At 40.6% G+C, this 21,534-nt stretch overlaps 1 protein-coding gene across 1 annotated transcript in view; it reads left to right on the forward strand.

Annotated features, from left to right (window-relative positions):
* Positions 1–417: 417 nt before the first annotated feature.
* Positions 418–21,534, forward strand: part of LOC127354552 (vasorin) — a 32,441-nt gene continuing 11,324 nt past the window's right edge. Inside the window, exon 1 of the mRNA XM_051384520.1 lies at positions 418–678. The gene's annotated coding sequence lies outside the window, so the exon portion shown is untranslated. The remainder of the gene's footprint in view (positions 679–21,534) is intronic.

Below are 21,534 nucleotides of genomic sequence, written 5' to 3' on the forward strand. Positions count from 1 at the left end.
AATTGATGCAGCTTTAAAGAGATGAGCTCCTTTAATAAACTGCACCAAAATGCAGGTGATTCAGGTGTCCTTGAAGACAACACCAAATCAATTCAAATAAAAAATGAGTCATCTGTCAACCGTTGTATGGAGTGCCACACAATTTATAAATAGAAACATCAAATATAAAAACAATTTAGGGAGATGGAACGATTGCAAAAAAAAAAGAATAGTAACATTAATTTGTGAATTGCATTTGTCCAAAAGTTAGTGTCATCTATTTTTCACATCATCTCTGAAGTGAGGAGTAAACCATCTTTCCTGCTGTGGATATTATTTGCAGGTGCAGCCTGCCTCGGGGTCGCGCACGACCGCGCGCTCCGGCTGCACACGGTACCTCCCACTTCCACAGCTAGTGCTCGCCTCCTCTACTTGAATGAGCGCTATTGTTGAAAAGTCTGTGCGTCCCTGAACGCCGGCGGACCTGGGTTTCCACCTCTGACAGACGGAGCGGAGCGAGTGTGCTGCAGTGATACACCTTTTCATCTGAACGTCGTGCGGACGCGAACTCTGCAAGAAGAAGTTTTTGAACACTTTTGAAGGGGCTTGCATAGAGGGACACGCCGACAAAGAGGATAAAAAAGTTTGGGTAGAAGCAGCTCGAACGCATTCCCGCGGACTTTGGATTACTTTACCAAGGTAAGCTCGCCCTGCGCTTTTTCTCGAACCAGAGCTGAACTGTGATTTTTTTTAAAATTCGCAATCTAGAAGTGCACAATGCGGATGACTGACTAGAGCAATAACTCCCTGTGCTACTCAGTAGGGATTAACCTGATTTTACTTCCTTTTACATTAGGATAAACCCTCCTCTTGTTGCCTTTGAGATGCTGTGTTATCGATTAAAACCACATAGTGAATCGATTATTCTGACACTCTGAGAGGCTCTGACAATTGATCCAGCCTCAGCTTCTTTAAATGCCTTTACCCAGCCTGCCTCACATGTGAGAGCTTCTCTTGTGGCCGGTGACTGTCAGCGTATCCTCGCATTCCTCTCCCGGCGCACGGGTCACTATCTCGGGTCAGGATCTGCCGGCCAGACGCGCTCAGAGGGACGCACGGACAGAGGAGACACTGAGAGGTGTGTTTCCCTGCAGAGATACGTGGAGACAGGATTAGCTCTTATCGTGGTCGTTGCCTCAGACCGTGTTTGTGTCGAATGTATCGGATTAGGGGTCGTTATCTGCCCCTCCATGGTTTCTCACTTCTGGCTGTGTGTTTTCACCTCCGATGGGAGGCTTTAATCTCTATGATTGGCTGCTGATCCCCGGAGACAAATCAAGATATCCCCATTGGGACAAATAGGCTGTCTGTGGTTACTTTATGGGGTTTGCATGTACTGTTACCTCTGTGTGAATTTAGTTTGCACACATGTATATACTCAGGTGTTTTGATTTATGCAGATGTCATTTTTTGTAGGTTAAAAATAATGTTCTATTTTACTCTATTCTATAGAGTGTATTAATCTATTAGTCAATTGACAGAAATCAATCACAACTATTTTGCTAATCAGTTAATCGATTTTCTGGTTCCAGCTTCTTAAATGTGAGGATTTCTTTTTTTTTCTGTTGCTGTAAATTGAATATCTCTGATTTTTGGTCTCTTGGTGGGACACATTAGGTGACACATTGGCACTGAGAAATAGATAATTGAATTATTATTTTGCTGATAACTTCAATTTGGATTATTGACTAAATATTTAAGGTTTTAATCAAGAATTTAATCATTTCCACTTCCAGGATATCGAATTGTTGCTTTTCTTTGTTTTGTATCACTATATCATTTATTTATTTTTGACCATTGCTCAGACTAAATTAGACTTCACCTCTCTGCGAAGCTGTGATGGGCATTTTTCACAGTCTTATGTCATTTTAAAGAATGAGCAATATATCAGTTAATGTAAAAAATAATTTAGAGGATAATCACTGATATGGAACTAATAATTTGCTCAAGCTGTGGTATTTGCACGTGCAGTCATTGTTAAGTACACTTGTGGATTGTGCAGTTACAGTATAGTAAAACCAAACCTTTTCCGATCACATTACACGTAGACAAGAAGATAAAAGTACAGGAGTGATCTTTATTCATGTCTAGACTTCATGTAAACCTGCACTTGGTGGTATACATTTCTAATACATGAGCAATATGCGAGGGAGAGTTTGTAATGCATGGCTGAGCTGTTCAAAGAAATCTAACTCTTGACAGTGATCTGCCGACAATGAGCTGCTGTCTTTTCCTTACATTGCAACTTGCTGCTTTCACTGTCTGCAGGCTCCATGAGGAGTTTGAGTACAATGAGGGCTCTCCAAATTAATATTGGTTGGTGAGCAGGCAGAAAAACAAACCCAGCGTGGAGTATGAGTATGGGAAAAGCAAAGAAAGGTGGAGTAAGAGGGATGGACCTAAGTATGTACGGTAGAGAGCGAGAGCAAAGCAAACATTCCTGACTTGGTGTCTCGGCAATTTAATTAAGGTTTTTGTGAGATGCTGCAGAGAGCACCTCGAGGTGAAGGCTTAACCCAGACTCCCCCCGTTTCCATCTTGGACTAATCCCAAGGGTCAGCTAATAAGTGTTCGGGTCATGCCACCATGACAACTAAATAGAGGCAAACCCGAAGGAAAGCTCCCCAATCAGGGAGTTAATAACCCCATGAAGGAAGTTAAGAGGTACAAGGTGAAGAGGATGGAGTTGTGGATTGTATAGTCTATCTCTATATGTGTGTGTGTGTGTGTGTGTGTGTGTGTGTGTGTGTGTGAAGAGATGAAATTTCGGTTGTTATCAGCCACACCAACTTAAAGCCCCTCCTCTTAGTGGGGTTTAAGTGTGCCCTGTGGTGCTCTGATGTTACAAAACACACACACACACACACACACACACACACACACACACACACACACACACACACACCGCCTCTCTTCGGGTCAGATTTCGGTCACTGTACCGCTGGTTGGGTAGATTTTTAATGGGAATAAAGTCGGTGACGCATCTGGATGGTTCTTATTTTCTGACACTTGTAAATGAAGTACTGCTTCCTGAAACAAGTTGCTATTTTAAACTTTCACTACTTAGAAGCACTGATGGCAACATGTTTTCTTTTTTTTCCTGCTGTTGTTCTCCACATCCCCTTTGTTTGACATCTGCAGATGTGACATTTTTACCACTGCAGAGAGGCTCATTTCCAGGCTCACCCGCCTGCTCTCTTGTTCTGGTTTCTCTTCGATCTGTTTTCCATCTTGGTTTTCTGTTGTTAGCCTAATATTTTCTCTGGATTTCTCTTTTTATGTGGAACAGAGTGTCACTCTCACTCTCACTCTCAGTCAAATCTTTGTGATGCTCAACTCCATTACCAGACAGAACATTGATACTCACCCTTGATTCCATTTTTATGTACAATACAATATCTGTGGATGCCATGGCAACTATGCTATGGTTAAGGTTAAAATCATGGACAGAGACAAATATAGCGAGGGTTAGGCAACTAGAACTTTTGGTTATAGTTGGGGATTACACTTTCTGTTAAAAAAAGGGCAAACACTTTGGATTGTAGGACACGTATGCAAGTCAGACACGCTACACGCCCATTCACCACTCCGACCTCCACACTTCTACTTTATCCTTTGTTAAAGGGCACACAACTTCCTGCATTGGAAGTGGATGTTAATCATGCATGGAAGAATGTCTGGTGTATCCATCATTTAGTTTTTAAGCACAAAATCAAACTGCACGTAAAATCAAGTGGAAGAAATCTTGCCGCGTTGTTGCAGATGTATAGGTGGGGTGGGCCGAGCTGCTTGTCCGCTCATTTGGGATCGTTTAAGGAAGGGGGGACCACGCAGATGGAGCGGACGTCCAGCATCAAGCCTCTGACTGCTGATAAATCATTTTGCTCAGTTCAGTCATTATGCTGCTCGGGGCCGATTTTCCCCCTCATGAACAGGCCTACCTGGAACTCTGCAACCATACTAAAACCATTTACAGTACCAAGCTGTCTTGATAACGTATGCTGACGATGGTTTGTTTCCCTGCTGCAGTTTCCAGGACCAACTAACCTTGTTCAAAGGTGCAGCTATCACTGTCATTATTGATTAATGTCTTGATAAGTGAAAAAATGATTCATAATTCCAGAGACCCCAAGGTGACATCTTTGATTTGCCTGTTTTGTCTGACCAACAGTCTAAAACCCAAAGACAGTTTGCAGTGATATAAGACAGAGATGAGATGAACAGAAAATGTTTCTTGTTGTTCTTGAATTTATGTTTGATTAAGTGTCTTCAATTACTAATTAATTGAGAATCAGACTTCAAAATCAAAACCCTTTAGTTTAAAGTTATAGTTATGCATAGATTAAACATGATGTTGCTATACCATTATTTAAATGATGTCAGTTTTTTTTTGGAGCTAGTTTTTTTTTTTTTTCTTTTAGTTTTTTTTTAGATATTGCTAAATTTGGTTTCGGTTTTCAGCGACATAAAAAGACTCGCATTACATCTTTACAAGGTTTCTTGACACCAGAAGAATTCTTCACTCAAACCTACAACATGCTCACCCGAGGGGAACCTCTACTTTCTTATAACACAACCCTCCGCCTCTACCCCAACACCCCCAGGGAGGGTTTAGGGGTTGCTACTCCTTTACTAACCCATGAAGCGTGTCTCTAAGTACCTTCCCCCCTCATCCTCACAGTGTGTTGTATAAACACAGTGGTTCAGTAGGAAGGTAAAGAGCGTGACACATATAGACTCCTCATAACATTCCTCTGCGGTACCAGGAGGCACCAGGACAGAAAGATGCCTCCAACGGCAGGTCTGTGGTCAGATTACCCAGAGCAGGAATACCAAACTGAGATTATGAGAATGATTAACCTTTTGATAAACTGATATCAGCAGTTTGTTCCTCAGTTCATATCCCTTAAGGACGTTTTAAAAGAAGTACACACTTTGTGCAGAATATATATTTAGACCTTGGTTTAATCTTAAACATATGATGTGTAGTGAACACCAGGTTTGAGTAGGTGCTGACTACAGTGCAGGCAATCAGAAGAGAAAGCAGTTGTCTTGATGCAAAGATAACACATAATGCAGAATATAAGCCAATTTATTAATCAAGTCTGGGGACAATTCACAAATTTTATTTTCTGCAAAATGCAGCAAGATTTAAACATGATTGAAATGTTTCATTTTATAAACCTTAATGTGCTAGACAATTCTGCAAGAATAATTAAGACCTGTTCCACTGGCATGGCTGTCATTGACACACATATTCAAAAAATACAGGTTATGGCATACATTTATAGACTGTCATATACTGCCAGACGCTTCTACTAGTTAGAGCAGTGACATCCTGTGTAATAATACGTTTCAGCACAAACCCAGCCAAAAAGTCTGCAGCCCTAATTCATCTGCTTTTGCCATCATCCTGATATCTGCAGACAGCTAGCTTGCAAACATTAACTACCTGGCTTCAAAGCAGGGACAGACTGATGGAAGTAGAATCTGCACACTGTTCAGTCGGCTCCACAACGAGAGTCAGCTACCCACCTGGAGTCACAACGGGACTGTCATGAGTCATATAAGCTAATGTAGCCAGCTGTCATTACTTTCCGTTTTTGACTGATATTAACCTTTTTGTCCACATTGTAATACCTCAGTTTTCACAATTTATACATTTTAGACATTGTGCTAAAAAACTGTATTTATTGAATTATTCAATATAGCGCCCAGGTCTTCTTTGGGGCTTAGATTTTATTGGAAGCTTGGCACTCATTCTGCATAAAGAGTGCCATCCACATTAAATCTGACATTTTTTAATGTTTTTATTTCATTAGTTTAGTATTTTTTTTGTGTCTTATATCTCAATATCCAACACATTTTAGCTTTAAAAAGTGTCCCTGAATATAACAGCCAATCTGAATTAATCAATTTAACAAACGTGTAAACCATTAAAACATATTTTATATGCTGTGTGAGAGTCCAGAGAAACAGGGACTGTATATACAGAAAGCTTTTATATTTTCACTTGACACCTAATCTGTCTGAAGTCTTTAAGATAACACATCCCTCCGCCTCAATCCTCTGCCAGCAGCCATACCACTACCTGAGGGCGAGGAGAGGTGTCTGTGTTTGAATTGGTGTGGAGGGTGGGGGGTGGTAGATTAGGGGAACCCCACCTTCCAGCCCCCTTTTTCTGAGCCCCTCTCTCTTTTTTTCCTGAGGGCATATAGTCTGGTTGTACACACACACATACACACTTTCATCTCCATTCAACAGCCCTCATACCCCTGCACGCACGCACACACACACAAACACACACACACACAGGCTGCAAGTAGACAGTGGCCTGGGGGCTACAGGGCCTCACAAAGCACTTCAAAGGGTGAAGGTCTGGGTCTGTGATGTCCTGAACAACTCAAAGGCACAACAGGTGAAGAGAGAAGCAGTTTGACAAACAGAAGTTAACCAGCAGACTTGGTTACCATGGACGCGTGCGCTGAGGTCCATGCTCGTGTGTAGCACGTCGTATGTGTCAGGACGTGTGAAAGATTATTAAACCACACTTGCCTCAGGTGTAAGTTTAAGGGAATGTGTGCTTATGTGTGTCTGCATTCAGGTGCACATGTAGTATCATGTTCCCCATTACTCTCAGTTGACATGCAAACCCTGCTTCTGTGATGCAACAAGTCTTCGTTGGTTAGTTTGTTTTACATTTTGAATCAGTTGTATTTAGTTTGTTTTACATTTTGAATCAGTTGTATTTTTGTTGTTACGTTAATGAAGATAAACTAAAAGTGTCCAACAGGATTAAAGCCCTATTTGCACAGGATTATTACCAGGGGACCTTGGACCTCGCACATGTTTACATGTAACTGTTCAATTCAAAAGTGTTAAATTGCTACATTTCCAATCAGCTTCACATACAAATGTAGCCAATAAAAATGCTGTCGAACAGTTAATGTAGACAGCGAAAAAAACGTTGAATCCACTGATCATGCTTAATTGGAATGAATTGATTTTGCCACAAAACTTTGCCACAAATGAAATACTGCTGCGACTGGGCCTTTATGATAAATGTAAAGATAAACCTTTTTCAGAAATGAGTCAGTGTTTGTTATGAACTTTTCCTTCTTTCTGGAGTTCTGTTCTGAACTGACTGGGCTGATAGATGTCTTTGGTTTTTGTAGCCATTCTCAGTTTTATTGTATTGGAATTAAGAAGTTATCGAATATTGTGCTATGAGTAATTCAGATTTCATTTATAGTCTAGTACTATTTGGATGAGTAGCAATGGAAGGGCATAAAGGTGGATGAGTTGGTCTAAATTAAAGATTCAACAGAAACTGAGGCTGAGAGCATCACCACAGGCATGGCTGTTGAGTGTTTAATTTGAGGATTTCTCTCTATCAAATGTCAGAGGATGAATTTAAACTAAATTATAGATTGCAGAGAGTTATATTCATTGCTCAATAAGACAAGATGTGCGACTGATCCCAAAGGACTAAAAGAAGCTGTGCTACAGTACAGGTCTATCAACAAAACTTAATGTTATGTCACTGAATTACAGCCTTGACTACAGGTGTGGCACCACACCTGTTCCTCAACAAATTTAACTGTGAAAATTGTGACTGACTTGACATGACACAAGTCAAACACACACATACTGTCCACTGGTGAACAGGAATAACACTCCTGGCCAATCGCGCCATACTGACTCATGTTATAATACTCTGCAGTCCATTGTTTAACTGACAGTCCTTTTTACAGTCTTTTAGCTGCACTGCTGCTGAGAAGATAAGATATGCACACATATGTAAAGATACACACACATCCATGATAACATATGTCAATGAAACTGCTAGACAGTACGGAATTTTAACAAAGAATGCAGTTACATACATACTCTCACACTGATTCTACACCGTTTCTCTTCTCTCTGTCACACACGCACACACACACACACACACACGCACACACACACACTCACACGTGCATGCACACACACTCACAGTCCTCCTTGGAGGCCTCGCTGCAGCTGGCAGGGGATTAAGGGGTCAGGAGTCAAAGGGGGGACCAATCAACCCAAAGACCTCGACAAGAAACTGACGAAGCAGAAGAAACACAGGCAAAGAGAGGGAGATGTACTGAGGGAGTGTTGAATTAGAGTCAAACTTACAATCCAGATCACCCAAATAAGAAAAAATATGCCCTACTGAGAGAGTATGTTTCCATTGGGCCTGAAGCCGAGTGTCTGATGATGCTTGGACCACCACTGAAAGACAAACAGCTCAAACCAGCACGTTCAGGCTTGTGCAAGATTTTCAACTGTTATTCACTTGTTTATCATGATGAGAGCAGGTTAGGGTCATGATTTCAACAGTTGACTTAGAGCTCGTCAGGCTTGTGGCATTTTGAAAGTGGAGGTTTCCTGAGGTCAGCTAAGATAAATGAGCATTATTAGTGCGGGTATTTAGTACAGTAAAATATCTATAATCAATAAGTTTGATGTTTTTGTTTCAAAGCCATAAGTTAACTTGTCTGTTTTTGACCAGTTGGACATTTTAACACAATATATTTTTGATATTTTTCTAGCCTGACAACATCTGTCTCCACTGTTGCAACAATGAGCCCATTGAAACTTAAAAGAGAAAAAAAAGTTCAGAGAGCTAAATTATCCATATAATTCAAAGTATCCAAATAAAACTACTGTGGAAGTGAGAATGTTTCTGGTGCTGCAGTGAAAAAAGGCAAAGACGGGGCAAAACTCCTATTTATTGTTTGTGGGTGACATTGCAATGTTTGGTTTGCAGTAAAACAGGAACTCAAATATTAAAACGTGCAGAAAGAGAGTAATTATACAAAGCAAACAACATCCACAAAAATATTCAAACGGTTGTGAATGTTCAGTGTGAACACTTTAAAGTTGTTTTGAGTTGACGAGGCTCACATTATTTACTCATCATCCACACATGGCGTGTTGGCAGAGTGAAGAACAAATTGTTTTTAGGAAGAAGACAACTGGCTTTTAGTGTGGTCATGTTTTAGCATTAGGGTAAAAAGTACAAAACACAGAGACACTAATCGTACAGACAAATCTGGTTTATCTGGTGAAAAAAAAGGTCCTTATAATTTATGAACTCTCCCTCCAGCTGTCTCAGTCAGGGCCGTTTTAGATGAAGCATCCGTCTGAATTGCTTTGCACTTGACGCTGCACTTTACACATCCTCTTCCCACTGAACCCAGCCTAGCAAACTGTGGCTGTGGGCGAGCCTGTGGTCTTTTTAATTTGGACATCTTGTTCACAGATGAGAACTGAAAGCCACTTCAAAGAGATGGCAAGCAGATCAAAAGTTATGCTGCAGCAGCTTTTAATGCACGCTGGTGGGGAGAAGAGTGAATAGTGGAAGTGTTTGTTGTGTGTGAATGTGTTTAGGTGTATTTGTGTAAAAAAAAAAAAAAAAGAGACTGAAGACAACTAGTTAGGGAAACTATACATTTATTATTATTTATGAATTAGTTGTTGCTAGTGTGTCAGTTAAAGGTCCAGTGTATAGCATTTAGGAGGATATATTGGCAGAAATTAAGTATAGATATGTTTTCATTAGTGTAGTTTCATGAGTAATCACTTGATCCTACACGCTTGAAAGGCGAGCGGTATTCAGTTGGTTGCAATCTGACACCTCACTGCTAGAATCCACTAAATCCTACACACTGGACCTTTAACAACGAGTTAGTAGCAAGCCAGCAGCTGTTTTTCATGGTTCAGGTGAGCTCAGATTACTGAATAAACTCTGTCCAATATGCTTTAAGTTATCCTAACACACATAGTTTCTACTGTGCCGTTTTAATGCTACATTAGACGCTACATTTGTTGCCACATTGTTTAGCGGTTTTTGTCCACTCAAGCCAACAAGCAGCTAGCTGCACACATCATGCTGTCTGAATGCAGAGCAAAATAAACATGGACAATATAAATGGGCCACTTGGGTTTAATAAGGCCCACAGATTTATTGTGATTTCGGACTGAGAACTATGTGCTTCAGGTATTGGCTGCCAAACACCATGTTGGGTTGCCACATACAGTCCCTGCAACATATTTTACTGAATAATTGTTTGTTGTGGTTGAGTGCAACAATTCTTAATTGAAGAGAACACTTTAAGTAATTAGAGGATATTGATTTAATGGTCCGCTATCAAAAATGTGTACTCTGATTCCTGCTGGAGTCCTTATTTTTATTTAAGTTTTATAGAGGAGGCAGTGTTTATTTCTTTGTGTCCGTCATGTGTAATCTACCAGTGCATTATCGATGGCCGCTAGCTAAACCAAGACACTCCATAAACACAGACAGACCGATACAAGTCCAAGACAAGCAGTCAGCAGGTCAGTCAGCTGCAGAATCACTGCTCCGTGCCTCTCAGGAGGCCAAAAAACACCAGACTGTTACTCTCATTGGAGCAGATGGGACGTATTAAACAAACTGAGGTAGCAAAGATTGATGGAGCAATTTCACAGCCTCATAGCAGAAAATGAACTTAATATATCTGTGTTGGGTTTGATTGAGTTGTTGGTCTGTTCAAAGACATCTGGCCCTCACTAAACTCCCTGCTCATTAAAATCTGACTGCTGCCATTATTCAAAGGGATGGAAAGGTTTGTGTGTGTGCATGTGAGGCAAGCCACAGAGTTTGTTGTAATTCCCATAGTTTGCCAATTGCTAAAGGTGATAGATTAGTTGTTGTTTTATATGGATTTCCATCATATTACTGCCTCTGCCTCAATACCTGCCAAAGGACAAATTTAAATGGAGTGCAGTGTGTCAGCTAAGGGGTAACAACACAATTGGGTCGGCACAAAGGACAGCTGAGTAAGCAAATAACCATGGACATGGAATAAAAACTAAGTTCACTCAGTGACGTCCCTACAGTTGAGACAGAGTATTTTCATAACTGGCAGCATGACGAATAGCTAAGCCTATAGAGATGTTAACCAGTTCTTTGTTTTAGCCATCTCTGTGGCTGACTATGCCCTTGCAAAATGTTTTTAGTAAACGTATGCTCTTACCAAACCCTCAAAGAAGCAACAATACCATATGCAAAGTTTAAATGAAATGAAAACCACATAAAGTCTGGCCACAAACTCAAGCAGACCAACTGTGAAATACACTTTTATGATCAAAAAACCATATCTAGTGCATGCGTCCTGATCTAAAATGACTAGACATTGTGGACTTACTTACACATTTGCTGAATTGGTGTACAGTGGACGTGAAAGACTAGGAAAAAATGAAGGTTTGAAATGACAGGATGAACTTAATGTGTTAAAACATGTTAAGATCGAGTAGTTTAATTTCATGAAAACTGTAACTTAAAGCAGTGGAATAACAAAATAAGGTCAGGGTGATATTGCAGAGGGATTTAAGTTCTTTTCTGTGGACTAGCTGTGGTTGAGCTGTGATTGATCCATGGGAACTATGTGACTAAAGCAACCTGTATTACTTATGTGCATACATCAGCTTTATGGGCCTGCATACCTGTGTGTTTACTCACAGCTGATTTGGTCAAAGCTAATGTGAGGAAATCGGTTCCGATCTATGTAATTTCCATCTCTTAACAGATTTTCACTTGTGATTAACACGGCCGAACTGCACATGCTCAGAAACTTGCACCATGTTTGGTTGTCCTATTTGTTGTTCAGCTCAGCCGCAGTATGTTAGAACTAGTTAAAACTCACACATCTTCCCATGAAATCGTACAGAACAGATACTATCTTCAAAGGAATCTGAAAGAAGCATGGCAACGCTTTCACTGGACCATTTCAGCTCCTTTTGAAACTACAGTTTTAAAAAAAAAGAACTGTTTCTGGTAACATTTTGGTGGTTATGACAAGTACTTGTGAAAAGGTCACACTCACTCTATCCTGCTCCTCTGTAAATGTATTTTAATGAACATTTCAAACCAAAAAGGATTCAAAAATACATAAAAAAACAGCAGAGTCATATTATTCTCTGAACAGTAAAGGGTTTCAACAAGGCAAACATTATTTATGCTATCAGTGCAAAATCAAATGAGGTCACTTGTGGCTTGTGTGTGTGTGTGTGTGTGTGTGTGTGTGTGTGTGTGTGTGTGTGTGTGTGTGTGTGTGTGTGTGTGTGTGTGTGTGTGTGTGTGTGTGTGTGTGTGTGTGTGTGTGTGTGTGTGTGTGTGTGTCTGAGTACGAATACACACTCTGTCCACACAAACACAACATCATTTTTCTTCCCATTCCCTCTCCCAACATCCCTACAAGCCTCGGGGCTTTTTTTCAGAGTCGTGTGTCAGCGCCTGGTCTGCGGTGGAGCGTATCGTCGCCATTCCTTCGCATTTCTCTTCCTCAGAGTCCAGTTAGTCTACATGGAGTGCAGAGACGCTTGTCGAATACCTGTACACAAGTAAAATGTTAATCTGCAATCTAACACACAGGCTGCAAAAAAAAGTCTGCACAACTTTTTCATCATTGTCCACAGGTTCATTTGCGACTGGTTAATATTGTAACTAGCTAATATATTAGGTGGAGCTAATATGTTGCTAATGACATCATTCTAAGCACAGTAGTCTACCAGTTTGGACACACTTTCTCAACTCGAAAATTTGTACTGTAAGTGTTGACTTTCTTTTTTTTTTATTGTGGACTTAATGTGTATGTTTGCTAGATTAATGTCTGTGTTATACTTTCTATGAGAACTTTGATTTTTGACTGATAATACTTTGTTTCTTCCTGACATGAAACATAATGAAGTCATACTTTGACAAATCGACTATACTTTTGTAAATCAGTTTCGTTGTTGCTGAACTAACTCATTTTACGTTGGTCTAACTGTTTTTGTGATTTGTTATCACTGTCTCTGAGTTTGTTGTCCACTAGTGTTTTCAGTTTCAGATCTTGACCTCAGCTGTCTTCAACCTTTACTGGAAGCGTGTTTAGCAAGTCACTGAATAGCCGTGCAAACACACGTGTACTGAGGTCAGACGAGTCGGCCTCCACAAAGTCAAATTCTGTCCTACTGTTCTTCCATGAACTCAAAATTGAGTCTTAAAACAATGAAATATCAAAACAATAGAGAACAAATAAATCTTGAAATCCAGGGGCAGAAAAAAATCATCACACCTAAAAAGAAAACAAACAAAGGGAGCCAGATGGAGTGTTAATGCGACCTTTGACCCTATTCAACAAAATCACTTTTGGGGTTATTTGAGCTGCTCTTTGTGCACCAGTACAGTTTCAACCTAACACATTAGACTCCCAGTCCGTTTACTCAGGACTGTGAATAAGTTGTCTCTTATTTGAGGTGAATGTTCACAAGTTTAATGTTTCTCACTGCTGATAGTGAGGCAAGTGCAAACAGAGAGAGAGCCTGGTTTCTGTCTTGATTAATATTGAGGAGATAAGCCCCACTCCAGTGTGTGTGTGTGTGTGTGTGTGTGTGTGTGTGTGTGTGTCCTGTGATGTCATCAGTGCTCTGAATCCATGCCGTTTTGTGAGTTCAGGTAAACATCAACTGTAGTCAGCATAAAATGTTGAGTTTTTTTTGTCAGTGTCGGGTTTCCAGATAAAAGTAAGTAGTGCTGTTCAAACTTCACACGATTCTAGTGGGAAAATTGTTTTTCTGGCATTGACATGTTGCTCAAATAGCACAGGATGAACTTTGTGCAAACTAAAATTAGTTCCATATTTTCCTTCTCTTACAAACACAAAGGCTTCTCAGCCGAGTTACCCTCCCAGGACACATTTTACGTGTCTGTAGCTGGTTTCACGCAGGGAAAATAATGGCATGGATTAGGCCTGGTCTTGTGAAAGTGAGGGAGGGAGCAGACTGAAAAGCACCACAAAGAGTTAAAAAAAATCTGATTTTCTGTTTCTGTGTAAAATGCTGCCTTTGTTTCTGGGTCATGAACCAGCCGAGGTCACTGGCTTTAACCCAGCCAAACAAACACACACACGCAGTTCAGTTTGCACTAATTGATTCCCCTTCCAGCAGAGACAAGAATGAGAGTGGGTGTGTGTGTGTGTATGTGTGTGTCTGTGTGTTTACTTTAAAGGATCTGTCAGGAGTTTAAGTAAATAGATAAGTGACAAAGTAAACACCAATCCAACACACACACACACACACACACACACACACCCAACAACATCCTACTTCAGGGATACATTTATAGACACACAATAAATGTTCGTGCCTCTAATTAATACATTGTTCTGTGTTCATAATTTTCTTATGGTTAACCCATTTGCCAATTATAATCCAATTATAATTGTGTGTGTGTGTGTTCTTACTGGCAGTTCCTATAGACGTCTCTCAGCAGTAAATCCATCCACACTGCCAGACGTAACAGTGGGTTAATGAGGTGATCCAGCAGCAGGGGACGCTTGTAAGAGGTCTTTGGGTCTGTCTGGGTTTGTGTGTGTGTTGGTGTGTGTGCATGCATCTCGTCAAGGATTAAAGTGGGTGTTGCAGAGGCAGCGTTCATGGTGTGTGCACGAGACGAATATGATCTGGAGTTGTGTGATTTTAAATAACGGCATTGATTGTTGCTGATTTTCCAGTGCGCGTCGGCCATGCCTGTAAATTTCCACCACAAATTAGTTAGAAGGTTTGGTGAAGTCCCATGATATTACCAAGCCATGCAAGATGTTCGCCGGCATGCGGTCCGTAGCTTACTGACGAGGCTGTGGTAAAGTCTGAATTCTAAGTACAATTTTTATTGCAAACATTGTTCAGTAGGAAAATTATGAACTCTAATACACATATTATAATGTATCTACTACAATCTTACACATTTGTATTGAGGTCATTTGGACATGGTTATGTAATGTTTATCAACAGGCAAAGCTTGTAAGTAATTCCCCACATAATCCAATGCAGTATGCTGAAAACACCCACCAAATGACTTGTAAAAGCATGCAGGACTGTTGCATACATATAATCATAATGGATAAAAGTATGAACTTTATGACTCAAAGTCAAAAAGCTCAAAAAGTCCCCATATTTCCATGCTTTTTCCATACAGTTGCCCCAGACTCAGATGGCAATATCAAAAGAGTAGACATGCATTTATATATACATAGCATACTTCAGTCAGGCTTAAGTGGGAGGAAACATATTAATAGAAACATAGAATATTTATTTGGCAGACCCATGTCCCTATTTTTCTCTAATAGATTGGTGTCAAGGAGCGCCAAGATCACAAGTTGAGTGCTTCTTGCGTCAAATGTGCTTACAATTTATAAGACACCTTGCTGTTTGTGCTACCAGTGAATAACATTACTTCACGACTCTCCTGTCCCTGCCTGAACCCACTGTGTCTTCGTTATCCCTGGAGTCTAGTCCTGGTAATAGCCGCTGTAAACCACCAGGCCTCCTTCAGAGTTGGCTTGGTAAGTCTATTTTTAATTCCCATTAGAATAAGGACCAAATTAATATAAATGTAGTTTAATTTTGCTTTTGTACTTTCCTGCTATCTCTCCCTTTCTTTGGGCTTCATTTTAAACATAATTTCCATCATCAGTTTCAGCTAGAAAGTAGATGTGATGGTATTAAAAAAAGACAGATACGTACAGATATGCTGTAAAGGTCTAAACAGATACTGTATCTGTTTAGACTTGTACAAATTGGAAGGAAGGCGCCTTCCACCCCCACTTGTCCCCCCACAGTCCAGCCCAACCTGTACCCTGCCAGAGGCCACACTTTGGTAACTGACAGCTGGGCTTAACGAGCATGAAGGGGCCCCTATTGGGGAATAGTCCCGCAGGTGATCATCAGTCAGTAATAAGGGCTGGAGGTGGGAGGAGGGATGGATGGATGGATGGATGGAGGGAGGAAGAGATAAAGGAATGAAGAGTAGTGGCAAGTGAAGTGTGTTTGTCTTTAAAAGCTGCAACGTGCAACACTACAATTCAATTTTATTTATAAAGTGCCAAATCATAACAGAAGTGAACTCACTGCACTTTTCATAGCAGGTCGAGACCACACTCTTCATAATTTTACAATAGTACAGAAATTATGGCAGGATGCAGTAAAAGTAGAGGCTTATTGCAAGGGTAAACAAGGCTGGTTGTAACCTCTGTGAACCTTTGCTTTTTGCTGAACATTAAGTGCTTCTGGGGCTTCTGCCAACATCTCAGCTTCAGGCTAGATGCCGCTTCCTGATGTAAACAGCTCAAAAAGATGAGCAACAAGTGACAGAACAGGAATTGACAGATCCGAGGCCAAAGAGGGAGGACTAATAATACACTTCATTGCTTCAAGGTGAAACGTTTCCCCATTTGAGCTTTGGTACTTTTATTCTACAAAAATCAGCCCAAACTAACACAAATGGGTAGTTTTTAGCAACTCTAGGTTTGGGAATTTTGTATCCTTAGCTTTTATAAACACATGAGTATAATTTATGGGGTAAAGCTGTCTTAGATTTTCTCTCTAAATGTTAGACTTTGTGCACTTACTACTCTAATTTGATTTAAGGCTGTACTCTGCTGTAGAGACTTTAAAATGTACTCAGAAAATATGTTTAAGTAACTGGATGATGTATAACTTCCCTAGGAGGATTAAACAAATTTGCACTAGCACTAAGAAGGGAAGGAAAAAAAAAGATATGTTTGAGAGTGTTGTTTCTACTGCCAGTTGCCTGCTGGCACACCTGTGTGAAGCTGAATAGGCTACAGGTGACATGCTTATTTCCAACTGTTGACAGACAGACAGGACAGGCTTGGAGCCAGCAAAGTGTTGACGCACCGACACACACACACACACACACACACACACACACACACACACACACTCACACTCACACTCACACACTCACACACACACACACACACACACACACCTTTATATTTGTGACAGTTTTGGAGACTCTGCTGTAGTTGTTACTGCAGAAAGCCTATCTGTGCTTGTGGCGCCTCATCGCTGGCATTCAAACTTTACAGTTGAAAAACCGGTATCACCTAAAGTCATCCTGAATCAGGCTGTGTACCTAACTGTGGCACAAGTAAATACCACATTGGGTGGTTAATTCCTTTTCAAGTAGAGTTGACCTTTTGTGTGTAAGTGTGTTTCTACTCTCTATTCTCTTCTCTCCAGTCTCTCTACTGGCTCTATGCAAGTTAAGTTTGTATTTGAACATCTGTCTGAGATTTTTAGACCTATTATCCCTGTACACACAGATGTTGGTAAAGAAGACAAATGTCGAGGAATGTTTTGATGAGCAGGACCTTTTGTATTTTGTGTTGCACCTCTACAAGTGATTGGATGACAGGATACATCTCGGGTTCAACTGCAGAGACTGCTAACAGTTTGCAGCAGCAATTAGCAGTAAAAAGGTGTGGCAATGAAAGAGAAGACAACCACAAGGGAGGTTTCAAAGCATTGAAAATGTTTTATGTGGTGTGCATGTAACACGTTTGCCAGGCTTTAAAGATACATATAATGAGTCTAGAAAACTATCTTTAAGTCAAAGACACTTAAATCACAGAATTTACCATTTATGTACATTTATAAGCAAAAATGTATATGTGGCGAGAAAGGCTCTGCAACAGGGAGATTACGCCCCCATTAATAAATTCTTACATAACCATTCTTTGTTAAATCAATTAGAGTTGTTAAATCAACAATACCAAGAAGCTTAGCACTTAAAGAGCTGTGGCAGCAAATTGAATTGGCATGAAGTAATCAACAGTGAGAAGTGTTTAAATGACTGTAAACACACACCTGTACAGATATGACTGAAGATTAACCCACTGATGGTGAAGCATGAATGAGCTGATGCCGATCAGCTAATGCAAGCGGGAGGTCAGTGCTCATGGTTCCTCGAATAGAAGTCCCCTTCACCCGGACAAGTACCGATGCAGTTGCGCAGAAGTTTCACTACTGTAGCCAAGGATGTGCAGAAGGCCAGGCTGAAGTTGTCCGAGCAACAGGCACCATAAATACAAGTAGCCCATAAATGCTAAAGTTAGACCTTATTAAATCGCCTGAAGATTCAAACTTTTATTTCTTTTTGATAGGCGTGCCTGACACAGAGATGGGACCATAAAACGACACAAAGCCCCCTGTCACGTGGCACTGTAGCATCCAAACTTGTTGCTGTTGTGTAAAGGGCTCCAGGTGTATTAATGACTAACGACAAATGGTATAAATAGTGGGATGCCCTGTAAAGAAAAATCTCCACAAATGCATCATATGCGCAGCTTGTCATGTTTGCATTACATCACACATTATTGCCCTATATTATGCTATCACATGAACCAACCTTAGCTAGCCAGCTAACATATAGGCAGCAGGGTTAGGGTTATTTATTTCTGTTTAGAGCAACAGCCTCTCAAAATTTCTATGTACGTCCTTGACTCCAGTGTCAACTTAACCTCTGGTATACATATATACTGTATTTATATTCGTATAACATCACAAAGGCGAAGCCATGTTTGATAGAGCTTTCTAACAATGGACATTGTGACTTGTTTAAACACAGGTGTAACTAATAACTTCAGTGATGGCTCTGTTACATTTAGGTTTGCCAGTGAGCCAGCAGGCACAATACCAGAAGCCTGGCACTGAAATACCAAAATGGAATGCAGCAATTATCAGTGATATTAGTTACACCTGTCTCATAAGCCAAAATCTGTGCTGTGAGAAAGGCCTGTTGATGGCTCAGAGATAGCAGAAGTAGAAGCACATACACTGACACTCTAATACCAGGAACCTGTCGCTGCTGTTCTGTTTGGAATGACTTTGGCAGGAAAAATAATCTCTCTTTTGGCTTTTGCCCACAAACTCCTCAAGCTAAACACAGATACTGTTTTAAACAGGCTGGATCTGGTATTTTGCTGGTTGATCCCCAGCAACATTTCCCTAAGCTACAGAAAAGAACTGAGGTCTGAGAAGCAGCAACAGCACACCTAAATGTCACTTTACATTTTCAACATAGCAGTAGCAGCATAGCTGGCATCTCTGCCATACCTGAGTCAAACATCTCAATACAGAGGCGTCACTAAGGAAGCCAGAACAAGCACAGGGCCAAGGTTGCTGTCAAATGAAGATTAATTATTAGCCTGTAATTCACTTTTGTTTACTGCAGTCATTACATTTTAAATGATTATATGCCCAAAACAAAACTGTAACTACTGTGGGTAACCAGGTTAAGCAGTTCATCTGGCCTTCACTGTGATTGTATGCACAACATTCTACGTTTTGTTCAAATCCATGTCTACTGATTGCAACATTCAAGCATCCCTTTTTTCAATTATTATTATATATTATTATAATAGTTATATATTATTATTTATATATATATATAATAGCTGGTAACTGGTTGATTTAGTTGTGAGGGTTTATTTTACTATATACTTCATCTCAGCTCTGATGTCAGGCTGTTCTATAAACAAGCAACCACATGGTTGTAGAAGACACTGGATCCCTACCCTGACCCTGACCCTGACCCCGACCTTTGACCGCTGACCTCTGACTTCCACATGAAGGCTAAAGAAGCTTTGTACTGTATGTAGAAGCTACTTCTGGCTATGACAGAGCTTGACTGTTCAGCAAGTGGACACTTATTCATGTTAACACAACAAAGCCAGGGAGCAAGCAGAGACTGAGAGAGAGACCAGAGTCATTGGACAAAGTTAAGAAAAGGCAGAGAGTAAGGACTGGTTGGAGAAGAACAAAAATCCAGAAGGTAGGGAAAGACTCAAATCAGATCTGGATTGGAATGACAATCCAGCCGCTGATGAAAGCCTGACAAGGGCGGTTTACTGCAGTTTCAAATGACGGAGGTGATGGCCTGTCACACACCATGTTATTAATTTGTTCCAGAAGTGACTGGTCTTGCTCCGTGTGTGTGTGTGTGTGTGTGTGTGTGTGTGTGTGTGTGTGTGTGTGTGTGTGTGTGTGTGTGTGTGTGTGTGTGTGTGTGTGTGTGTGTGTGTGTGTGTGTGTGTGTGTGTGTGTGTGTGTGTGTGTGTGTGTGTGTGCGTGCGTGCGTGCGTGCGTGCGTGCGTGCGTGCGTGCGTGCGTGCGTGCGTGCGTGCGTGCGTGCGTGCGTGCGTGCGTGCGTGCGTGCGTGCGTGTGCGTGTAAGGATGGGTGTGTGCATTTTATGAGATGATAGGCTTTTAAGAAAGACGTTATGCCACAGAGCAGACGAGATGAGATTGAGCTTTCAGTGCAGCTGGAGAAAGATGTTAAAGACAATTAAAGGGAGATTGTGAATGTAATTGAGCTTTTACGCTAATACTTAGTATGTGTTTGATTGTTATTTCTCTCACACAGTCTATTGTGTTTAGTGTGACATATTTATGCTCTGCTCTTGTGAGTCAAGAGGCGGTTTGGCTTTGTTAGCCTCACTGCAGGCATGCAGTTGGTTCACTGTCATCTAGATTGAAGACCACAACAAGCCCCAAAACACCGCTCCTTCTGTCTGATTCAAAATCATTTTAAGTTAGAAAACTTGTTGTTTACCTTGTTTAGCTTTGTGTTGTTTTTCAATTTCATACCATGGTCCTCACAAGTCTCTCTTCGTCCCAATATAGACTACATCACAGTTGTCACTGCCAAGTCTAGACCACAGTTGTCACCACCCAGGTGTTAAGTGCTGCACAGAAGATGACTAAGTTGCTGGTGATGTCTCGCAGTCTCTGTTTAGTTCATGTCATAAAAGTTTGCTGTAAAAGCTCTTTTGATTATTGCATCGAGACATAGATTTGAACCAAACTGCCGTGTTTAGTAAGTAGTTTAGCAAGGGTTGCAGGCACAGAACATTTGAATGTCTGGTTTTCTGGTGTGCCCTGTGTAAAGAATAACTTCAATTGAACCACAGGGCCTAATCATCAACAAGTCATCACCCACAACAAGCACTAGCACTAAATAAAAAATACAGTCTACTCATTAATTTCAATGAAACCACTACATTTGACAACTATTAGAAAGAACATTCACCATCAGGTCAAACTGTTCCCTTTTTCAGTAAGAACTATTTGATGGATTGGCACGAAATTGTGTACATACATTCAGGGTTCCCAGTATCCTTATGACTTTGATGGTGCCCTAAATTTTAATCTACAGCAACCATGAGGTTGACATTTTTAGTTTTAAAAATAAATATCTCAATAGCTTCAGGATAAATATCATGACCCCAGACTCTGAATTTTACAAACTTTTATCTAGTCATCAGGGCAAAACTTGTGTATATCCAACACTCTTGTTTTTGACCAAATGGCTGCAAAGCTAATGACATTCCAATCAGCCTCAAATGTACTTTGTGTTTAGGGCCAATTAGCATAACATTATATCTGTTAAATGTCAACATTCAAGTCTGATCATTGTGAGCATGTTAACATGAAAGCATTGCTCTGTTTAAGCACAGCCTCAAAATAACTGCAACTATACATGCTGCTACTTTATCTGCTTAACAGCATTTGGGGCAAAGATTTTTAGAAAGATTGAAGTTGTTAAACTGATTTTATTTGTAAGCTTTTCAGGC

This window comes from Dicentrarchus labrax, unplaced genomic scaffold (assembly GCF_905237075.1).
Source record: "Dicentrarchus labrax unplaced genomic scaffold, dlabrax2021, whole genome shotgun sequence".
NCBI lineage: Eukaryota > Metazoa > Chordata > Actinopteri > Moronidae > Dicentrarchus > Dicentrarchus labrax.